A 24,429-nucleotide genomic window follows, 5' to 3' on the forward strand; every position below is an offset into this window, starting at 1 on the left:
ACTAAATTTCATTAGTCATTAGTGAAACGCAAATAAAACTATAATGTGATACCACTATATACCTATTAACATGGCTGAAATCACAACAGTAACAATATCAAGTGCAGATAAGCACCCGGAGAACTCATATATTGTCACTGGGAATGCAAAATAGAACAGTCACTCCCTGAGAAATATAACATTTTTTAATCCCTTTTCATAAGACTGATGTCTGTAGATGTGAGATCATTCTGTAGTTATGGTAACAATGTGAAAAAAAAAAAAAAAGACTACCATGTCTTTCCATTATGAAGAAACTATTTAACATTGATAACCTTACGGATTTACTTTTCTTCTTTTTAACTTTTTTTTTTTTTTTTTAATATCTGCTCTGCCCCTCATTCAGGGATATCCAGTTTTTTCAAAGAATAGAGTCTCTTAAAAATATAAACAGGTTAATATACTCTATTTTTCTCCTAGTTTTCTTTTCTTTTCTTTTTTTTAAAGATTTTATTTATTTATTTGAGAGAGAGAGAGAGAGAGCACGAGCAGGGTGAGGGGTAGAGGGAGAAGCAGACTCCAATGCAGGGCTCAATCCTGGGACCCTGTGATCAAGACCTGAGCTGAAGGTAGGTACTTACCCAGGTGCCCCACTCCTGGAATTTTCTTTAGAAATGCAGATCCACTGACATATATAGGTAGATTTACTCCCATGAGCTAACTAAATAAACTGTGTTGCCTGAGAAGTTTGCCTAACAAATCTCTGGAACCAAAGCCTGCTGAGCTATCTGAGTCAATAATTTCCGATTATTGTATAGACCAGAATGAGTTATGTTTTCAGTCATATCCCAATGAAAGAGATCTAACTGATATACCAATAACAAATGTTGAATCTTTAAAGACATTTTCTAGATGTGTAAGTAAATGTTTATTAAGGTGATTCAAAGTAATAGATGTAGTTTCCTGAAGTTTAAATTCATAAACTCATTTGCAGTCATAAAATATGTTGCTTATTTCCTCTGAGAATACCATATGATAATACAGAATCTAAAACAAGCTCTTTAGAATGAATGATTATTCTCAAAATGGCAGCTTTCTCCATTAATCTAATCACTTGAATATCAGGAAGAAGCAAGAAGGAAAATGCTACAAATTGTAGATTTGAAGCTATATCATTTCAAGTGTTTTTAGACCAATAAAAGGACCAGAAATTTCTTTGTGTTTTCTCCACTGATAAATTATATAAATATTTTACTTTTTCTTTTCTCTGAACTATCTTCGGATCTCTGAGTTATTTTAAATTTACAAAAATGTATGGAAAGAATTTTGTCACATCTGCAGAGGTAAGTATAGTAAAACAAATGAGGCATTGCTTAATTATTCCTTTATGCCCTTAAATTAGATTAAGTTCTCAAATGAAACAGGTAGGTGAGAGGATTGGTGTCTTTTATTTAGCTCAAGAAGTACAAGCTAATTTGCCATAATCCTGCAATCCAACTAAATATGAGATATAAGGGCAATTTTTAAAAATAGATTATAAGGTCAAAATATCCTATTAGTTAGATATATAGAGCTAAGATTTAGCAACATTACTAAGTTAAGAATTTATTTAAAACAATCAAGAATTAGTACAGAGAACATTGTGGTATATTCTCCTCTTTTGACTCTTAGCAAATTTCTAAATCTATCTTCTATAAGGCATAGTTTATTCTTCGACTTTTGTCCTGTAGAGCTTAGCAACTGGATATAGCTTATAATGTAAATTTTAAGCTCTACTTTAAGATTGTCATTTCATTTGATTAGTAATTGATACTTTCATTCCTCACCTAGTTCTTCACGGTAAAACACTTGGAATCATCTTTGATCTCTCTTTTTTTTTTTGTTTTTTTTTTTTCCCAATCCCCATTTTCAAACTTTAGCTCCTTTTAATGCTATTCAAAATTTATCTAAGATGCAATTACTTGTTTCCACATTTACCACTATCACCCTGCCACCATCCACCATCCACCATCATATAGACTTCAACATGGTATTTCTGCTTCTACCTTTGTCATTCACACCCCATCCATATGATATAAAATCCATATGATTTTTCCACTCCATGTCAATGGCTTCCCATCTCACAAGCAAGTCCAAAGTCCTTGCAGTGGTCTAAAATGTCCTATGTGAACTGTACCTTTGTTATCTCTTGGCCTTCATCCCACCCTCCATGATTCTTTTTCAGCTATTCAATCTTTTTGCTGGTTCTGAAATATCCCAAGTGATTTATAGCTCAGAAATATTCTATCTACCTTGTTTTTGCTAACATAAATATACACAATTTACTCCCTGACTACATTCAAGTCATTGTGCTTATGTCACTTTAATTGCAGGTTAATACTCTATTTGAAACTTAACTGCCTCCTGGCTAGTAATTCCATTTCTCTCTGACTTACTTCTTCTTCCTGGTACTTACTATCTAAAATATTGCATGTTTTACTTATTTGTTTATTTACTCTCTTTCCTACTAGGATGTCTTTGTCAAGATGACTGCATTTCTTCTGTGTTTTAGTTTACTGTATCCCAGCATGTAGAACATACATACATATATGTATATATGTAGTATCTACCACCTAATAGATGTTTATTTGATACTTGTGAATATATTAACAAACAGAAATCTAATTAATGTGATCATTGTTTTTAATCATGAGACTAAAACAATTTATATATAATAAATGGTCCTTAGGCTGTCCTTTTTTATATATTGCCTACAGTGTCTAATTAAACCCATATAAATAATGTAAACTAGAGTTCAGGGATCTTAGTAATAATTGTGCTTTTAAGAGCTATGTAAAAGAAGAGAATCAAGTTAAAAAGAAAAAGTCAGAGCCAAGTAATTATTCCAGTCAATTAATTGGTATATATCAAATGCATGAATTATCTGCTAATGAAATTCTCTTCATTATGCTCATCATTAGAATTTTCTTTAATCCTAAAGGGCACTAGCCCAATATTCTCTTCTCTCTACATTCTTTTACACAAACTCCCCATGTCATGCCTAGAAGGTCACCAAGTTAATTAGCTGTTGAGTACTTACAGTAGCTAATTCCATCTTATAAGTTATCTGATTTTCAATTTTAAAGTTCTTTGGTCAAGGTTACAAGATTAGCATAACCTCAAATTAAGAACATGTTTCTGGGCACAGCAATGCTTCCCCAGTCAGTAGCTCAATGAAACTATTGATGGTGATGTAATTGCATGAAAATCCAGCTGCATTTACCCAAACTGGAGAGTGCCACATATACTTTTCCTTATGATTTTTATGTTAGGTTTATAACACTTCCTAAGGTGTTGTGAGCGGAGAATGAAGAATCAAATGGTGATGAATAGGTAAATTTTAATGCTTAATTTATATTAGCAAATACACATGTTTGGTTTAGTCATTTTGGTTTGTTATGAAGTGGTCCTCTCCACTTTGATCTTCTAAGTATGATTTCCTCAGAATATAGTAAATTTTTAATTCTCATACAAGTCTTTGATATATTATTTGTTTTATCCTCATTGCACAGAATAGGGCTCCAAGAGTCTGAGTATCATAACAGTTATTGTTAGGAATCAGGAATCACCTAAGTTCGGACTTAATATACCTTTAATCTTTCTTCTGTACATGTTGCAAACTCCTATAGCTGTCAGGTAACAGTAAATCAGTGTGTATGAAAACAGGAAGATGAAGAAGTTGGCAAGAGTGGCATTTAAGAAACAAACCAAAGAGCAAAGGGAAAAAAGAGAGAGGCAAACCAAGGAACAGACTCTTGACTATAGAGAATAAACTGATGGTTACCAGAGGGGAGGTGGATGGGGGATGGGTGAAATAGGTGATGGGGATTAAGGAGTGCACTTGTACTGATGAGCACCGGGTGTTGTATGGAAATGCTGAATCACTATATTGTACACCTGAAATATACTGTATGTTAACTAACTGGCACTTAAATAAAAACTTAAAAGAAAGAAAAAAAAAGTGCATGCCCGATCCATAAAGACAAACAATGCTTAAATTCAGTTCATTGTTGCCTTGCAGTACTGCAGGCACAGAGTTATAGGATTTTCCATTTTAAGTCAGATTATAGATTTTTAAATATTCTATCTTCATTTGTTAATGTTGTAGCATATTCTGACAAGGTGAGGTCTGATTATAAGTGGCCGGTTTAACTGTTATATTATTCCATATTCTTCCCACTAATTTAAATGAGAAGCTGATAATATTATTCCTTTTTGTGGGGGTGATGGGGGCCAATATTTTATTATGAAGGATTGAGGCCTTTTTTTTTTTTTTTTTTTAGTATGGTTGACACACAGTGTTACATTAGCGTAGGGGATATAGTTAATGGTGTTGTAATAGCGCTGTATGATAATATTCTTCTTAAAGCTGTCAGTTCCCAAATGACCATTATCATCATAACTCATTAAATGCTATCATCTTGATCCTCCAGATAAGTGGTTTCCAAACTGAGCCCCACTCAACTTTAGGCTCCACAGAAGTGACTAAAGAATCACCATAGAGAACGAGAGGAATGCTGAGTAGTCAGGGTTGTTAATTTCCTGACCTTATTTTAACCAAGTTAAAAATATTCTTCTGATAAAAATTTGAAAAGTTAATGCCCAATGTCATGATTATCAGGACTCTACAGTTAACAACACAGTGTTAATTCTAACTGAAATAAAAAGCATTAAATTCATTGGTGACTTCACTTTCTGCTTTAACAATTGTCCTCATATGATTGTAATGAGTTTAATGAAAAATCTGGAAATACGTCTTTAGCCACTTTTCCTATAACACAATCTAATGGGGTCAGAATGTGTGGCATATATAGACTGCTTCATTCCTTTTATTGAGTTGATTTACCCTCTGTGTGAGGCAAGGGTGGAATTTTCCTATGAAAAATAACCTCTTCATGGGTGTTTCACTGTCCTATTAATTAAACTTCCTAAATAAAAAAAAAAAAAAAAGGGCGCCTGGGTGGCTCAGTTGGTTAAGCTACTGCCTTCGGCTCAGGTCATGATCCTGGAGTCCCGGGATCGAGTCCCACATCGGGCTCCCTGCTCAGCAGGGAGTCTGCTTCTCCCTCTGACCCTCCTCCCTCTCATGCTCTCTGTCTCTCATTGTCTCTCTCGCAAATAAATAAAAAAAATAAATAAATAAATAAAAAAAAATAAACTTGCTTTAGAACAGAGTGTTGGCCATGTGGCAAATTGTATTACTTGTCCTAATGTTTACATGCTTTCTATAAAAAATTTGTATATCCTTGGTATCCCACTTCATGCCTTAATTTTAAGACTCACAGCTGCTTTGTTTCTTATATAATGATGTAAAGTCCCCTTGCCTTATCCATTTCTCCATAGCTGAAAAGTGTGTATTTTTTTCTTAGCTTGAAATACTATAGTGTCTCATTTTGCTTTGTTTATACATTTAATAAGGTTAGCAATAATTTATTTGTAATTTCCTATTTACCCAAGAAAATCATTAGTCATTTTAATATCTAAGTAAACATTAAAGGGTCATATTCTATAATTAAGCTGTTCTGTAAGACTGAGGTTGACAGTTTAGCTAGATGTCACAGAAATGTTATAAAAAGAGTCAAGTAAGTGCATTACTTGAAAGAAAGGTACTAAGGAAAACTTGACATAACAGAAAAAATGACAAGACAAAAAGATTTTAAAAGGGGCATCATAAGAAAGACTCAAGAATGTTTTTAATAGAGAAAAGAATGAGAGATTCTTCCCCTTTTCATTAAAAATGGAAATTACCTGATTTTGCCCACTATTTCTTTATTCTTTAAAACAAATTAATACCCCTATATCATAATAGCTCCACTGATCTTATACATTAATCTAACACTATACCCAGGAAATGCCTATCCTACCTATTCCTTATCTGTTCTGTATTTAATTCAATTTTCACTAACAATAGAAATCTTGTTTTTTGCATTTCCTGTTTATATTCACCTTCTCACCCTCTTCTTTTAGTCTTCTATTACATTTTAATGTACTCTTGCCAATGCGGCACATCTACACTGTACAACTTCCTTTTGTAAAGAAAACTCTACCCTCATCTGGGCATTATGGAACTTAAACCCAGCCCTTTAACCTTCTGTTCCACAGCCCTTCTGAGTTACCCTCAATCTTCCAGGTGAGGGGCGTATTTAAATAACTTGCAGCCAATCTATTATTTTGCCCCACCTGACAAGAGGAAAGTGGTAACAACTCTTTATCCACTGGACTGGAAATGTGACAAGTGAAATGAAAATACAGGTTTCTGAAGATTGGTCTCTACTTTTGGAAGCCCATGATCAAAACTGAGGTTAAATTGAACTTCTCCTTGTCATCTCTATTTACAGCCTTTCTCTATTCCCTAGGAAAGAAAATAAAAAAGATAACCCTCTAAAATATTTAGTCTTTTCCAGGTGTTCTAAGCTGTTATTTTGTGGAAAAACATCAGAAATTACATTTCTAGAATTTTGTTTGACTAGACTGCCAGCAAGTTTAAAAGCCCTACTGAGAAAATAGCAGGACTCTTCAGGGGAGATTATAATAGATTATAACAGATTACCCGTTTCTCCATCTCCTGCTTTATTTTTCCCTATAGCATATATGAACACTCCATACTCCATACAATATCTACATAAATTTCATTCCTGCTCCCAGCACCATCACACTTGAATACAATTTCATGGAGGCAGGATCTTGTCTATTTTATTCACTGCAGTCTCCTTAACATCTAGAACAGTTTCTGCTACAGAGTTGGCACTGAGAAAATTTTTACAGAATGGATGAATGAATTCCTGGAACTTGTTCGGATATGACAAATAGTTCTGGTTATAGTGATGTAGTGAAGACGGCCATTGGACTCCAGCTGTAAGATCAACTCTTCCCATAATCTCAAGCTGGCTGGCCTGCTTTGTGAATTTTGGACTTGCCAGCCCCCACAATCCCCTGAAGCCAATTCCTAAAAATAAATCTCTCTCTCTTTCCCTCCACAAAACATGTTCGCTTGCACGTGCGCGCGCGCGCGCACACACACACACACACACACACACACACACACACACACTGTCAGCTCTGTTTCTGTTTTTCCAGAGAAGCCTGGCTTATAGAGATTTTGGCTAAGATACTCTGATTTTTTTTCTTATTAATCCACGATGTAGTGACTGCGTGCTTCTGTTCCTCATTACTGTTAGATTAGTGGAATTTCGCTCATGGGAATTCAGCTTCAAAATCATCAGAGCCATTATTGAGAACCTTGAGACTTCCAATTAAAAAAGAACTAGTTGGGTCCTATTTTGAAACCAGCCTAACCCCCTCCCCTGAAGAAATAAAAACAAAAACAGTAACAAAGACCGGCCACTCTGTACACTGGATCTTCATTGGCAATATGTGGCAATGATTGTTTCATGAACAATTTGTGATTAAACCATTTGGATGGTGACTCAGTGAGAGGAGCTTAGATTCAATAACAAGACAACAAATATCAGTCAAAAAACTTCTCCCATATGAAACCATACATCAAGAATGAATCTTTGCTGCTTTTCAAGAGCCTAACGCCCAGAATTTCAAAAATTCATGACCTGTTTATCTGCCTTAATTCTAGTGTGTTATAATACTACTACACTTTTCCCTGAAGGGTGCTCAAACACAAAGATCAGCAGTCCTCATAAGATGACTCTAGCAGATATGATATCCAATGACCCTATGACTACTTAAGCATGTTGTTCATACCAGAAGTCAGTTACATGGTGGGACCAGAAAGATTTACATCAATGTCTGATTTAATATGGGGTAACTTTACTTAATGAGAGCCCAGTATCTCCTTTCCTTAAAATCTGAATCCCCAAGCTGGAAACAACATAAGCAAAGGGGAAATCTCAGACTTATCAACTGATAAGGTTTTTTGTGCATTTTATGATGTAGGGACCACAAAATGAGGACCATTGAACAAATGTCTTTTCATTCAAGTAGAATGTCAATTCAAGAACATAGAGAGTACATCACACTTGAAAACATACAGGTGTTTTTAGTCACAACTGAAGATAAGATGTAGCCAAAAAAAAAAAAAAAAAAAAAATACACATATCAGCCCTTGGGTTAAGAATGGGCTTATTCATAGCCTGTCACGTACAGGTATGACACTGATTTACAAGAGTTATACATTTTCCGTGACGGCATTTCTGAGGTCATCATAATATATTAAAAATGCTAAATGTGCTTCACTATGCCTCTGTTGTCTCTGCATATGAAATTATTTATATAAATCATGACTTACATGTGCCCTAGACATAGATAGCTTCAAAAGTTACCATTCACTGACATACTGAGTGCTCTATGACTTCTCACAGTGAAATTTATAATCAATCTAACCTCACTCATAATTTCCATTAGGATGTGTCCTCTTTAGAAATATCCCCATCATTTCTTTGGTTCACCTCAGCAAATTTTTCTCATTTTATCAAAGATGTTTTCTGTCTCTAAAAACTATTTTATCAACAGTCATTGTAGGTTGTCCTATGATATTGAAAAATATTATTCAAGACTCTCCCTCTCTGTAGCTGCCTATCCATTAACCATTACTCATAGTCCAATTGCTATATAGAAATATCAAGTGGACCTTGGGAAAATGTCTACACTATTACAACTCTATTAGAATGAAATTGAAAACTACCAATCCCATACCTTCCTGGCCATGACAATGTTTTCCTATAGCATTTCACTGCATATACTTCTACTTTTAAAACATCACTCCACAATAAATGTACCTTCTATCCTGCCACTTTTCAACAACAAGATTGCAACAAAACATCAATGTTAAATCAGTACCCAGATGATATTGAGTGAGAATGGGAAACACAAAGTGCAATAGGACACCCTACAATATGTCAAGAGAGTTACCTATTATATATTGATAGAAATTGAATTCTCAGAGATAAAATGTGATTTCCAAATGCCACCTGGCCTTCTATCTGACACATTCATACCACAAGCTTCTGATGAAAATTGAAAGATTGTTTGCTAGGGCTGGTCAAAAATCATTAAGTTAATCAAATCCACTGCCTCCTAACTTCAATTGCCTTGAAATACAAATCTGTTCCATCTTTCTTGATTCTATGCTACTCCTAACTCCCCTAGACCCTGTGTTGTGATCTATTTTAATCTGCCAAGTTCTAATATTGACACAGTAATTGACCCTAGAAGTTTAACCATAAAAATCTACTGATGTTGAATTTTTCAAGGATGCCCCACCCCTGCCCTTATTTCAACTTTTTACCTTCATCTTTTTTTTTTTTTTTTTTTCCTTTTCAGCTAATTTTCAATGCTTGGCTCTATGACTATGACAATAATCTCACATTTAGTGATTTGGAATTGTTTGCATTAGGTCTCACTAGTATCTGAATTTTGATTTGGCCTAATTGATTCTGACTTTCCTTATGGATCTTCTCCAGGTTTAAAAAAAAAACATAATATATTGGAGCACCTGGGTAGCTCATTTGGTTAAGTTTCTGACTCTTGATTTCGGCTCAGGTCATGATCTCAGGTTGTAAGATCGAGCCCCATTGGGCTCCACGCTGGGCATAGAGCTTCCTTAAAATTCTTTCTTTCCTTCTGTCCCCCCCAAAAAAACAAACAGACCCAAAAAGCCAAACAACAACAAAGAACTCCCTGATATATACCTGTTTTTCTGACCCTTATTTGCGGAAGAAAAAAGAGTCAATCTCATAAATGATTGAGGCATTCATGGACTGCAGCAAGAATAAATATGAATTTTACCACTGAGGCCTTGGGAAGATCACCTTAGAATTGGTACTGTCCCTCCAGCCATGTGTTTGAGTTACAGACAAAGGATTCTATTTGTGGTGTCTCTAGGAATGTAATATATAATTTCCATATTTTGAATAGTGTTTTATTAAGTTTTTATCTTAACTTCAAAATGGCCTGTATTTTTCAGCTATTTGCAGGAGTGCTTGAGTGGGAAGGGTATTTGGGAAACATGCTAGCAATGGCAATCTTCTGTGATTGCCTGAGGAGTTATGGAAAGAGCTTTGATAAAGATTTTGATATTGAAAGTAATCAATTAGTCTTCTGGGGCAGATGAAGTAAGGAGAATTAGAACACTATGTTCAGCCAACTTGTGCTCTTATCTACAGAGACTAGACTTGACATTGAAGAGATCAAATTAATTAGAATGTAATATCAGTACATCAGCTTATATGTTTTACAAACACAAGCATTCTTGTTTGTACCCAAGGAACATGAATGATGATTATCAACTATTTTTAGAATAACTGATATTATGACAATATAGGGACATTATCAGTCTATTTCTATATCTATTTTTTCCCTAGGAATTCCTGAAGCAACTGACCATATAAACAAATTCGTAAAGATCTGATGAAAACTAATTCGCTAATTACTTCAACCTCTCAGGGTGTGAAAGCAGGCTTATCCTCTTTTTCTTCTAAGTTTTAGAACTGATTAAATTAAATAGTTCTCAAAGAGTAGCTTTACTTAAATAATTAATGCAATTATTTTCAAAGTATTTACCTCCAGGTTAATGCCTGCCCCAAAATCTTAGGGATTCCTGTGTCTTATTTTGTAGATAAATGTTTAGAGCAGAAATCCATTAAGACTAATCAAACCTGAGGCATTGTTGCAGGACGTTAACTTACCTGAACCTATTAATTCTTGTCTGTTTTCAAACCATATTTACTTAAACAAGGGTCTGGAAACTGAGATAAAACCATTGCAAAATGCATATAAAATGGCAAATACCATCATATATATGTGTATACATATATATGGATATATATGTGTGTATATATATATATATATATATATACACATACCTATGTATATATGTGTATATATAATATATATGTAACACAAATATTAGGAATTCAACTGAGATATAACATAGATTTATCTGCAAATAATTGTGAAAAATATTTTGTTATGATCTCAGGAATTAATAGTATTTTTTATAATCTCTTAAGTGTACATCTGACCCAAATATAAAATTGGGATTTAGCCAGTTGCTTCATATGGTAACAATGTAAGTGCAACCTAAAAAGAAAGTGTTCTACTAATATCTGGCAATTCTCTGTAGCATCCAATTGCATATTAAATATGTAATCTAAAAGCCAGTATTTCCCAGATACCTTAATAGCAAAGATGGATTTTAATTTACTTTCAAATGTAGAAAATATTAACCGTTGGTATACTAAGAAGGCCTACTGGGTCTAATTTTAGTTTTTGACTTTCTTTCTTTGAGCACTTACGTCTCTTCGTAAGGATTGGTGTTTCGCAGTTTTTATTCTTTCTTAGAGATTTTCCAAAAAAACAAAAAACAAAAAAAGCCCAAAACAAAAGGAGGAATAAATCTTTAACTAGAATATAAAACTTATTATTCATTATAATTACTAAATAGTTGCATTGGATAATTTTGGAAATCTAAGATATAAGATTTTTATGATATTATTTTCCTATGTACTGAAAAATTTTATATTTAATCACTATAGGAATCATCTCTTTATTGCTCAGCAATTATATCAACTATGCAAAAAAAAAAAAAAGACAAAATAATATGAAAAGGGAAGAATGATGGAATTTCCCAGAAGATGATGTTGAAATAAATCATTACTTTTTCATCATCCTCGACTTTTCTTATTGTGTTGCCAAAATTTTGCATCAGCTTTCAAAAAAGGTCTAAAAGAACTCTGGAGACATTATTTCTAGTGTTATTTATTTATTTATTTATTTGGTTTCATTGAACGTAGGTTGGAATTCAGAATTTTCAGTTTCTGCCTTAAGAGCAATGAGAGGAAAATTGACAGAGGAAGATTTATCATAGTTATGCGACAAATTGGAAGGTGGATGCAAAGGAACCTAGCCTCTAATAATGATAGTGAAATGGATCATATTAGCACAATCTCAGAGTATGAGACTCTATATGATATTATCTTAACTGATTTTTTATGTACAGTAATTAATAAATGAACAACTCATTTCTAAAGAAAAATCTCATCAAGTTAGTTGTACAATAGTAAGAGCTTCAGATTTGTAAAATAAATCTGGGTCATTCTCTCATGACAAAAACATATGTGACAAAATGTATCTTTTGTGATGACCAAAATTTACTTGCTACTGTTCATAGTGGACAAATGCTAAAGGTGGGTATGTACACAAAAATAATTAGAAGTAAATAGATGATATAGAAGTGAAAAAAATAATGGATTGATAATTAAAATTGTTTTTTATTAATCCAAAATAAAATTTTCTGTGAAGTTACAGAACACAAAGCCATTCTCTTTTTTTTAAATTCTATCAAAACATTCATTTTTCTTATTTTTGGTATTCTATTCTGCTTGCTTTTTATTTTTCAAGGTCTTATTTAAATTTCAGTTAGTTAACATGCAGTGTAATATTAGTTTCAGGTGTAGAATTTAGTGATTCATCATTTATATACAACACCCAGTGCTCATCACAAGTGCATTTCTTAATACTCATCACCTATTTAACCCATCCACCCACCCACTTCCAACAACCCTCAATTTGTCCTCTATAGTTAAGACTCTGTTTCCTGGTATGCCTCTTTCTCTCTCTTCCCCTCCCCCATGTTCATTTGTTTGTTTTCTTAAATCCCACATATGAGTGAAATCATATGGTATTTGTCTTTCTTTGACTTATTTCATTTAGCATAATACTCTCTAGCTCCATCCATGTCATTGCAAATGGCAAGATTTCATTCTTTTTTATGGCTGAGGAAAATTCTATTGTATACATATACCACATCTTTATCCATTCATTAGTCGATGGACCTCTGGGTTATTTGTTTGGCTATTGTTGATAATGCTCCTATAAACATTAGGGTGCATGTATCCCTTCTAATCAGTATTTTTGTATCCTTTGGGTAAATACCTAGTAGTGCAATTGCTAAGTCATAGGGCAGTTCTATTTTTAACTTTTTGAGAAACCTCCATGCTGTTTTTGCATAGTGGCTGCAGTTTGCATTCCCACCAATAGTGTAAGAGGGTTCCTCTTTCTCTGCATCCTCACCATCTATTGTTTCCTGTGTTATTAATTGTAGTCATTCTCACAGCTGTGAGGTGATATCTCATTGTAGTTTTGATTTTTATTTCCTGATGATGAGTGATAGTGAGCATCTTTTCATGTGACTGTTAGGCATCTGTATGTCTTCTTTGGAAAAATGCCCATTTTTTAACTGGATTATTTGTTTTTTGGATGTTGAGTTTGAAAAGTTCCTTATAGATTTTGGATACTAACTCTTTATCAGATAAGCCATCTCTCTTCAACATATTATGAGCCTTTAAAGTATTTAATAGAATTTCATGTTTATGGTGTGAGTGCAAGGAGAACCAAAGTAAAGATAAAGATAAGCTGGAGCATATTAGATCTGTATTAAAAATCTGGAATCAGTATTTATAAGATGGCTACATTATAGGTTTATAGATAAGAGTTAATGAGAAGTGAGTTGTACTCAAGGAATGTTGCCCATTTTAGGTATTTATACTTTCAAACTCAAGAAATTGTGAAGTATAATTTATGTTTGATATGTTTAAATTCTTTTTAAAATTTCTAATAAATTTGCTTGTCATTATTGCTTTATTCCTATCTTATAAATTATTTGTAAAATGACTATTGTTAATCTAATCCTTTTATAATGTGTATAGTAACCTCTACCATACAGAACCAAATAACTATAAGTTTTCAATAACTATGAAACTTAGAAAAAAAACTGTAATTTAGGAGAAAGAATCAAATAACAGAAAACAAAGTTAATATCCGAGATTTACTTTAAATTATGTTTAAATTATTACTTCATGTTGGTTAAACCTTCTTAGCTTATATAAATACTTTATAGTGACCAGAGGGGATTAATATGATAATTTGAGCAACCATACAAGCCAGAGTAATTCAAATAAATCTCAAATCATATAACCCCAAGTTCCAGAGTCTAGTAAAACTGATACTTTATTGACATAAGAAGAGATGGTATACATCCAGGGCAAAACAAGTGGAAGAAAATGTTTAGGACAATGTTCTCCTTCCTTAACATAATAACCCACCACAACTTTATATCTGATTTAATGATTCCTTAAACAATACTTAGCTCTAAACTGCATTACATATGGACCATTAATTGTCTTATACGATTATGTATGCTTTTCAGATAGTTTGCCCAAATTCATCCGTCCTTCTTTAAGTCATTCTAAGCACAGTCTTTTAGTGAAATCTTTGCGAATCACATGAGGAAACAAATTAACATTATTTTATATTCATATCCATTTTTATAAGTTCACTTTTTTTTAATAATGTAGGTATAATCCATGATTAATTAGCCTTAGGGCATGATATTTGTTGTTCTGCTTTTATATCAAGACTGTTCTTTCAAATGTATATCTGTACCTGTTTTTTTTTTTTAAGTGTTTAAATCTTGAAAAGAACCAATGTTGAGTTTCTCTATGAAAAGATATATAGCCAACACTTTGATCAGAACCAGCAATCAATATCTGAAAAAATCTGTTAATCAGATTACATATAAAGGTTATCCATTATGGAAAAGGCTGAGAGAAATAATTATATTTATCAATATCTTCAATTCTATGTAATAAGAAGAAAATTCTTTGGTTTTTTGTTAATTGAACAAATACATTTTAAGTGTCAACAGTGTTGGTATATTCAGGGGTGCAGGATGATCCAGGGGGATCTGGTTCTGGCCTGAGGGAACTACATTCAGAAACATTAAATCAATTTTCTATTTGTGTTAACCCATGTAGATATTATGCATACTGTCCAAGATTCTAATATTTGAAATGTGATTTTATGGATCCAAAACACTGCTCTTCTACTTGTTAATTTGAACAACTTATTGTCCTTATTGAAACATCTAAAAAAAAAAAAAAAGTAATTCTTACTGTACTTACCTGGTGGGGGGGAGGTGAGGTTTAGAGGTCACAGGCTTATTATGTGGGTAACATGGATCTAATTGATCTAATTACACAACTGTCTCCCCACCTCTGTGTGGAGAAACTCAAACTTGCCAATCAAGGTCTCAACTCTTTCTGTTATATAGAGTTTCTTTTGAGTTACCACACATACTTTCAAGGAAATTCTCAGTCTTTTAGAGTTCCATCCCTTTCTACCACATCCCATTTCCCTCAGAATGACAGTTCAGTTCATGGGGGAGTACAGTGTCTTTATACTGATGAGACAGAAGGTCTCTCATCTGTGTCCAAGACTTTATGATACTTTCTGTTACTGACTCATCTGGGCAGCCAAGAAATCCTGGTCTGATTGCGTCTGATTCTTCTTGCCCTGCTGAGCTTGCCTGGAGAGGGTTCTAACAAATGAAGGCTAGTCAGAGATAGGTTATGTCCCTGCCTCCTCGGCACACCTCAGTTCCCACTAACACTCTGTGTCCCCAGAAGTCTGGCTACACCTCCTGTTGACCACCTCCCCTCCTTGATAATCCCAACCAATTACTTACTTTTCTCCTGTCATTACAATCCCTCTGTAAGCTGTTATTGCTGGATTAAATAATGAATGAATATTTTTGGCCAGCACAGTCTATGACAATATGCACAACTCCACAGGGCCTGTGTGAATATTTGGAGCCACATGGGAATCAAAAACAATTCCAGGTGGATTAATAAGGCTTTTCCTCTGCTTATCTGCTTAACCACACCAAGGCATTGATTGTACTTTCAAGCAGCCATTTCACACTGTGCTGAATTTGAAGTTACCCTAATCCTGAAGAGTAGTCACTTGAAAGTCCCAAGTAAGAACTAGGGGAAAAGGTCTTTTGCCTTGGTCTTTGCCTCTTTAGAATTTCAACCTAGGCTTAAGGATGTGGGTGATGATATAAGCTTTGATTCATCTCCTGCTTTACCTACAACTATCTCTCTTTTTCCTCCTACTAGTCTATCAGGTTGAAGAACGGGCTTCACGCTCTCTTTCACCACTTTGTAGGGACCTCTCCGTTTTTTAGTCCCCTCTCTGAAATGGCCTTGACCTTTCTCTTTTCTATGAAGCTACAAGGCCAGGAGGACCATAGGGAAGGGATCTCTCACATAATTTTCTCTGTATATTCAGATATTTTATTTTTTAACTGATATAATCATTCTTATATATTTCAAGCCCCTACTCTGTTGGGTATTCAGAGTTTGCAGCATGCATGAGTGTGTGTGTGTGTGTGTGTGTGTGTGTGTATGTGTGTGTGTGTTTTGGGGGAGGGCTTACAATTTAAAGTTTAGATTATTACAATAGTTTATTTTGTATAATTGCTACAGTCCTTTTTGAGTTAATGCTCAAATCATGCATACATAAAACACAATCAACCATCAAGTCAGTTGGATGGATTATGTTGTCAGTCAATGAGAAGGAAAACTCTGGAGGAGAACTATATTTGATGAGGAGATGAGGAGTTCAGTTTGGTGCATGCACGGTTTGAAGTACCTTTTGGCATTCAAGTGAAGAGGTCAGTAGACAAGAGAGTTTATGATTCTGGACTAAAGTATAGAGATAGAGGTTAGAAATATAAAAATATTCATATATTCATAATATGCAATATTGTTCAATAAAATAAATGAATTAGACACTCCAACAATTGACTTCAGGAGTTTTTCTTTTCTTTTTTTTTTTTTTTTAAGATTTTATTTATTTATTTGACAGACAGAGACACAGTGAGAGGGAACACAAGCAGGGGGAGTGGGAGAGGGAGAAGCAGGCTTCTGCCAGAGCAGGGAGCCTGATGCGGGGCTTGACCCAGGACCCAGGGATCATGACCTGAGCCGAAGGCAGACGCTTAACAACTGAGCCACCCAGGCGCCCCATTTTCAGGAGTTTTTCGTACAGTATTATTAAATAAGAAAAGTGAGATGCAAAATAATATGTTCATTTTGTAAGCAATGGTCATGAAAATAAACCCCTATGCACATATATATATATTTATAAATATAGATATATCACATTAAAATGATTATTTGTATAATTATATATGTAAAAACATAAATATGGGATAATATGTACTGTATTGCTCATGTAGATTATTTACAGGAAGAGTATGGGAGTATAGAGGCCATATGTGGTTGGAAGAAGGGGAGAGTGGTACGCAAAGCAAATCAATGATAGGACTTATAAGCTGTTCAGATGTCATGGTGTGATGGAGGGCTGCACTGGTGGGGAGAAATTTTAAGACATCAAATATGGCCAATCCTTTTGGACATTTTGTTCTAAAAGAGAATAAAGAGATTAAGTGGTATCTACAGATGAAAGACAAGTCAAAAGACTGTTTTTTGTTTAACAGCAGTGGAGTAGCCATGAGCATATTTAAATGTTGGAGGATGTGTCCAATGAAGAGGAAAAAATTTAATATATAGCAGATGGGATTTACTGATTCTCTAATGCTTTTGAGATAGCAAAAGAGAATGGTATCTAAGACAGAAATAGAAATGTTTAGATTTAACAAAGAACTTTTAGCTTTTTCTTGTTGTTTTATTTTATCCAAATAAAAATTCTAAGGTGACAGTTAAGTGACTTGTTAATTTGGCAAATTATAGTGATGGAAACTATGATTATGTGACCACAGATAATTATAACACACTTAGATTAAAATTCTTCCAATATGAATTCCTCTAGAATTCTCCTAATATTAATAAGTATAGAAGTATAACTACCTCAAAAATAAATATGTACTTAGCATTGTCACATATTAGACTTATAACACATCTTACAAAATTAAAATTAAACTTCATAATAACTTAATAAGTAGACAGAATTTTGTCTCCTGTGCAGATGACAAAACTGATGCTCAAGAATATTAAACTATTTTCATAATTTTATCCAACTGACAAATATCTGAGTCAGGCTTTAAATTCAGATGATATGATCCAAGAGCCTACTGCAGTGAGATGTCTCCAAAAAAGAAAATATAGATAAGTTATTTATCTATATTTTCTCTTAACAAATAATATACTTACTTTTAATAATCTCTAGTACATAGGTAAAAGATGCTGTTCTTACTTGGCATCAAGTAAAAAGAAATCAAGAAATCAAGTGCATTCCTTCAAGGTTTCCTAGAAGGACAAAGAGTGGCACATTTCCAGGACTCTAATAATGTAGGGAAATTTTCCCTAGGGATACTTCCATGAGGAATTGACCATTGAATTGAAAATCATTTTTACAAAAATATGATATAGCTTATATAAATCACTTTGAGACTGTTCCTAAATTTGTAAAGAATCCATCATGGAAATTGATGCAAATACTAGTATGTAATATTTCTCAAACTAATTCGTGACTTAAAGAAAATAAAAGAATCATATAATAAAATTCAGAAGCTGTGTATACCAGAAGTTTCCAATTTAGCAGATGTGAAAATAATAATTGAATTAATCTAATGTTTAATATTTGTTATCACTATTGGTATATGACTCTTATATGTATATGTATGTGTATATTATGTATCTTGCTACTTTTAGTATAATTTATTACATTATTTTTTTATTTATATATCTCTTAGTCAAACAATTATTATTCTGGTATGGATGAGTGATATCGAGAGACAATGTTCCATGAATATTTAGACATTTTTGCAAAGTTGGACACTTTTGAACAAAGAGCATGGCATCAAATTTATGAGGAGTGAGTGAAACTAAAAAAAATACAAGTTTTAGCAAAATGCAAGTACAAATTACTTCAAGTGAAAAAGGACTAAACTCATTTGAGAACCAGAAAGATAACTGACATGGCTGAAGAGTAATGATCAATAAGAGAAGGGTGATGCGGTAGAGGCGGGGGTAAGCAGAGCATGGATGGCTCAGAGACATGAATACAGGATGAAACTGTGTGTTTGTGCATTGGGAACTCATTTGATGTTTTACAGAAGGAAGAAATAGGGTTTGATTTTTGTTTTATGAAGAGCTCCCTGGGCACTGTGTAGATGTGGTTGGAAGGGGGCAAAGTAAAAACAGAAAAAAAAAAAAAAAAAGAAGAAGAAGAAGAAAAAAGAAAAAAGAAAGAAAGAAAAAAAACAAAAGAAAAACCGGTTAGCAGGCTTTTTCAATAGTCCAGTTAAAGGTTTTTAAGTTGTCCTATTTATTCTGCTAGTCACGTAATTTTTATGAGCAAATATATACTTGCTAAAATTGTTTAAATAAAAAAAATAATTCTACATGATTTTTCTACAAGAAAACTTAAATATAAGATAGAAATATTTTTGAGGAGACAATTTTATTTGATTAAATGTACTTAAATTGCAACTTCATCTTTTTATCTCTTTTCATGTATGTGTGTATGTGTATTTTCCCTTATACTCTTAAAAACATGAAAATCAGATTTTATTTTACTCATTTTTTTCACAAATGGCTTACCTTTTTAAACTTTTATTTTTGAATTAGAATTAAGTTTTATATATAAAAAATAAGAGATCCTCATTGCCTGAATGACCTCAAGGTAGATAGTAAAAGGAAAAGGAAAGCCTAGCCTTTTTTTTTCCCCCTTTATCTTCTTTGCCTTTGCTTTTACACTGTTCAATGGATTAATCACTTCAAGGTCAATTGTGCAGTCATTACTCCGCCTAGCAAAACTTCTAACTGAAGTCAATTAATGAATCAGCTGAGAAAGCAGTAGCTTTACTAATTCTTACAGGGTTTAATCAGAAGAAAATCTGCTTTAATTTTATTTCATCTGGTAGGGGGTCAGAATCCAAGCAAATACCCAATCTCTGACCAGTCTGAATCAAGTAACTATTAAGTTGAAATAATAAAATATTTAAATCAGAGACAAGTATTAACTAGAAAAATAGACAAAATTGCTTTAGTAATAGTTTTCACAATTGAAAAAACTATCCTTCCTAAAGCTGGTTTGCAGGCAGGGAATTCTCTTTTAAGTGTCTGTTATATACTGGCCCCTGGGCTAAACACTATAATTTTTCTCTTTAAATTCCCTAACTTTCCCTTAAAGAGAAAAGTGAGAATCCTGATGAGAAGTGAAGTAGATTAAAAGCAAACAAGAAAATCCTGACATTATTAGTATGTGAAATACATCTTAAAGGAAGCTTACATTATTTATGAGCTAGTTAATAATTATGTAATAGGCTATGCTTTCTAGAAATCACATGCCCAAACACTGCTAATTAAATAAGTTCAGGTATCACCTCCTCTATATCGATTACTTAAAGGTATAATAAGCCACCCCAAAAGTTAGAGGTTTAAAATATCAACCATTAATTTATCTCACATCCTAATATTTAGCTCTTTAGCTCAGTTAGCTGGTTGGTTTCACTATTCCGAATCACACTTGGCTGATACTGGTCCTTTTGTGTGTCCACAGTCAGTTGCATGAGAGCAAAACTGTGCTGTGCTAGGATAGTTGGCTGACTGAATCTAGGTGTAGAATTTAGGGTTAGGATGGAGCCTCTCATTATCCAGCAGACTAGCCAGATTTCTTCAGAGTAGGTTGTCTTGGAACCAAGAGAGAGTATGAAAGTATACAGGATATTTTGAGACCTATACTCAAGATCAGAAGCTACATTTGATTGACCCAACCAAATCCCAACTAGAGTGGATTCAAGGGATAGAGAAAGGAGGTGTTGCAAAATCACATGTAACAAAAGGGCATGCATACAAGGAGGAATTAGGATTTGTGACTATCTTTACAGTCTATTATAACCTCCTTAAAGTTTTGATAATTCCCAAGATTTATTATCTTCTGCCTATGAAATTCCACATCATTATAACTTGTATGACACCTTTATATGAATAAAAACAAGAAAGAATGAAAAACATTATGATATTACAGTATTTTGTATTATGAGCAAGTATATACTTGCTAAAATTGTTTAAATAAAAAAAACAAATAATTCTACATGATTTTCTACAAGAAAACTTAAATATAGGATAAAAATATTTTTGGAGAGACAACTTAGTCTCCATCTTCAATGAAAATGTGAACCATGGTATATCAAAAAGGGCTGCCATATGCAGTGAAGTTTAAACCAGGATGGCAAAAAATGTCTGGAGAAGACATAGGTCCTGAAGATCTTAAGCAAAGCCAGTAAAGTTCAGTTCTCCAAAGCAGATGCCACACAAAGTAGGTGAAAAGTAACAATTCCTTATTTGGAGTCACAGGTGTACAAGCTGGGTTTGGGATTTTCTTGGACCTTGTTACTAATGAATAAAAGGGGAAGATATGTCAAAAGAGGAAAAGATTGCAAGAAGCAATGTATCAGTGAGACTGGGTAAAAGGAAAAAGAGGAAGAGTGAGAGTCAGAGAGAGAGAGAGAAAGATTACATTTTAAGTAACCTGCCAACTACTGATCTCTGTTGACTGAGGAGTAAAAGCAAACACACCACACACACACACACACACACACACACACACACACACAGAGGTCTATGTGTTCAGGAGATTAAATGAGAACAGGCAGAATTTTTCTAGCAAACAAAATGTTGACATTTTGTTTACCTTAGACATTCAACATAGATTGCATAGATTGCCAAGAAAAAATAATAACCTTATTCAATCCAAATCAAGGTAAATAAGAATAAAAGGATGCAACAGGAGATCTATACACAAACACCACATAAAACAAGGAGAAAAGATAACAATGAAATGGCAAATCATTATCACTCATTGAAAAAATAATGCTGCCCCTGAGCAGATAAAAGTTATGACCCAACATACCAATGTGAAATTGGAAATAAATGAATAGGCAAAATGATTCTAGCCTGCTGCCTTCCACAACAGTGTGACAATTTCTTGAGAGATACAGAAAGAATGTATTTTAAGTATATGTACGTATTAGGTTCAAATTCTGTTCTATTACTGATAAGTGACCTTGATTAAGTAATTTGCTAAACAGCAACATATGAGGTTTCTGTACAATATTTTCCTGATTATATATAGTTATGTTTTTTCCTAATTCAAGCATAATTAACATACAGTGTTACATTAGTTATAAGTATACAAATATGATGATTCAACAATTCTATACATTACTCAGTGTTCATCAGGATAAGTGTACTTCCTAATACGCATCACCTTTTTCACCCATTTCTTCATCCACCTCCCCTCTGGTAACCATCTGTTTGTTCTCTATAGTTAAGAGTCTGTTTTTTTGGTTTATTTCTTTTTTTCTTTGTTTCTTAAAGTCCACATATGAGTGAAATCATTAGGTATTTTTGTTTCTCTGATTTAGTTTGCTTAGCATTGTACCCTCTAGATCCATCCATGTTGTTGCAAAGGAAAAGATTTTCTTCTTTTCTAAGGCTAAGTAAAATTCCACTGTATATATACACCATGTCTTCTTTTTTTTTTTAATGTTTTATTTATTTATTCATGAAAGTCAGAGAGAGAGAGAGGCAGAGGCAGAGGGAGAAGCAGGCTCCCCGCCTAGCAGGGAGCCCCATGCGGGACTCGATCCCAGGATCTTGGGATCATGATCTGAGCCGAAGGCAGACGCTTAACCATCTGAGCCACCCAGGCGCCCTACACCATGTCTTCTTTATCCATGCATCTATCAATCTATCTTGAGTTGCTTCCATATCTTGGCTATTGTAAATAACACTACAATAAACATAGGAATGTATATACCTTTTTGAATTAATGTTTTCATTTTCTTTGGATAAATATCCAGCACTAGAATTACTGAATCATATGGTAAATCTTTTCTTATTTTTTTGAGGAAACTCCATACTGGTTTCTGCAGTGGTCGCACCAGCTTGCATCCCCACCAACAGTGCATGAGCATTCCTTTTTCTTTTCTTTTTTTTTTTAAGATTTTATTTCTTTATTTAACAGAGAGAGAGAGAGCACAAGTAGGCAGAATGGCAGGCAGAGGGAGAAGAATCAGGCTCCATACTGAGCAGGGTACCGGACACGGGGCTTGATCCCAAGACCCTGGGGTCATGATCTGAGCCGAAGACAGCCGCTTAATGGACTGAGCCGTTCTTGAGGGGCCCCTGAGCATTCCTTTTTCTTACGGGGGTATTTTTTTTTCTTTTGCCTCAGGTTTTATTTGAGCTATATTGTTTTATAATATATTTGTTTGTCTTCATAAATACTTAAAGAAACAAAATGGGAATAGCAAAAAACATAGAAAGGAAAAAATGATAGAAGGGAGGCAGGGAGAGGAAAAAAGAGAGGAAGGGAAGTTAATCTGTGTACATTTATTTTCTGCTTGGTTTCTGGAACTTTGTGCTAACCTGCTACATCTCTATATATCACTATTCACCATGATAATTTCCTAATTTTAAAAATAGCACAATGTAAATGGACACCAAATAACTTCTTATAGGAAACTTCTGGATTCCTTTACATTTTGGGAAGGGAGAATAGTTTCATAATGACCACCCAAAATCTTGAAGCAATAAAAAGATTGATAAATTTGAGTGCATTAAAAATGTTTTGGGAGGTCATATATATTGTGTATTTAAGTATGTATGTATTTGCCTTTACAAATTATATCAGGCAAAAGTCTGATAGACACAGTGTAGAGTGCTCTAAAAGTTGATAAAAAAGAACAAACTTATAGAACAAATTTCGGACAGTTCACAGGAAAAGAAATGAATGATTACATGTCTCTTAAGCTTATGAAAAATACTCAATCTCATTCATATAAATTTAAAATGTTATTTAAAATTAAACTGAGATCTCATTTTTGGTTTAGTTTTATAAACTAAAGATTTGTAAAAATCCTAAAGTTGGACAACATATGCCATTTTTGAGGCTGTGAGGATTCATGCACTCCCAGGCTTGAGGCAATGCAAACGTGAACAACTGTAATGAAGACAAAAATAGCGATATCTAACAAAACTACGTATAAACTAAGACATAGACTCCCAATTCTCTTCTAGAACTCCATCTTAATTATGAAACAGCAGTATGTAAAGCAACAGAGGCATAAAAGTTTATTTTTAATTGCAAATGACTGGACAGAACTGAAATGTCCTAACAGCATGCATTGGTTGAATAAACTATGAAATACATAATGAAATACTAATGCAGTCATAAAAACACTCACACTTACAAAGGTGTACATTGTGAACCATAATTTTTGTGATTTTTCTGTATATTAGAAGTTGATCCTTGTTGTGGGAATAGCCATTCCAAAAGTGCATATGCCACATTTTTTTTGGCTGCACTATTTTTAGATAAATTACAGATCATGTAATGGAAGCTTTTGTGGGGAGGACCTAGACTTTGAGCTGAATACTTAGGAATGATAGTATTTGGGAAAGTGAAAAATAAAGAGGCAAGTTCTCTTAGGTGGAAAGGTGCAAGTCATTCTTAGAGGAGAGAAAGGTAAATAATTTCTAAATGATCATTTCATCCAAACGTTTGGGGAGTTGGGGGACAGACAATCATATACTGAGTTCTAGAGAATCTGTTAAAAATAAAATA

Source organism: Halichoerus grypus, chromosome 3, assembly GCF_964656455.1.
Source record: "Halichoerus grypus chromosome 3, mHalGry1.hap1.1, whole genome shotgun sequence".
Lineage (NCBI taxonomy): Eukaryota > Metazoa > Chordata > Mammalia > Carnivora > Phocidae > Halichoerus > Halichoerus grypus.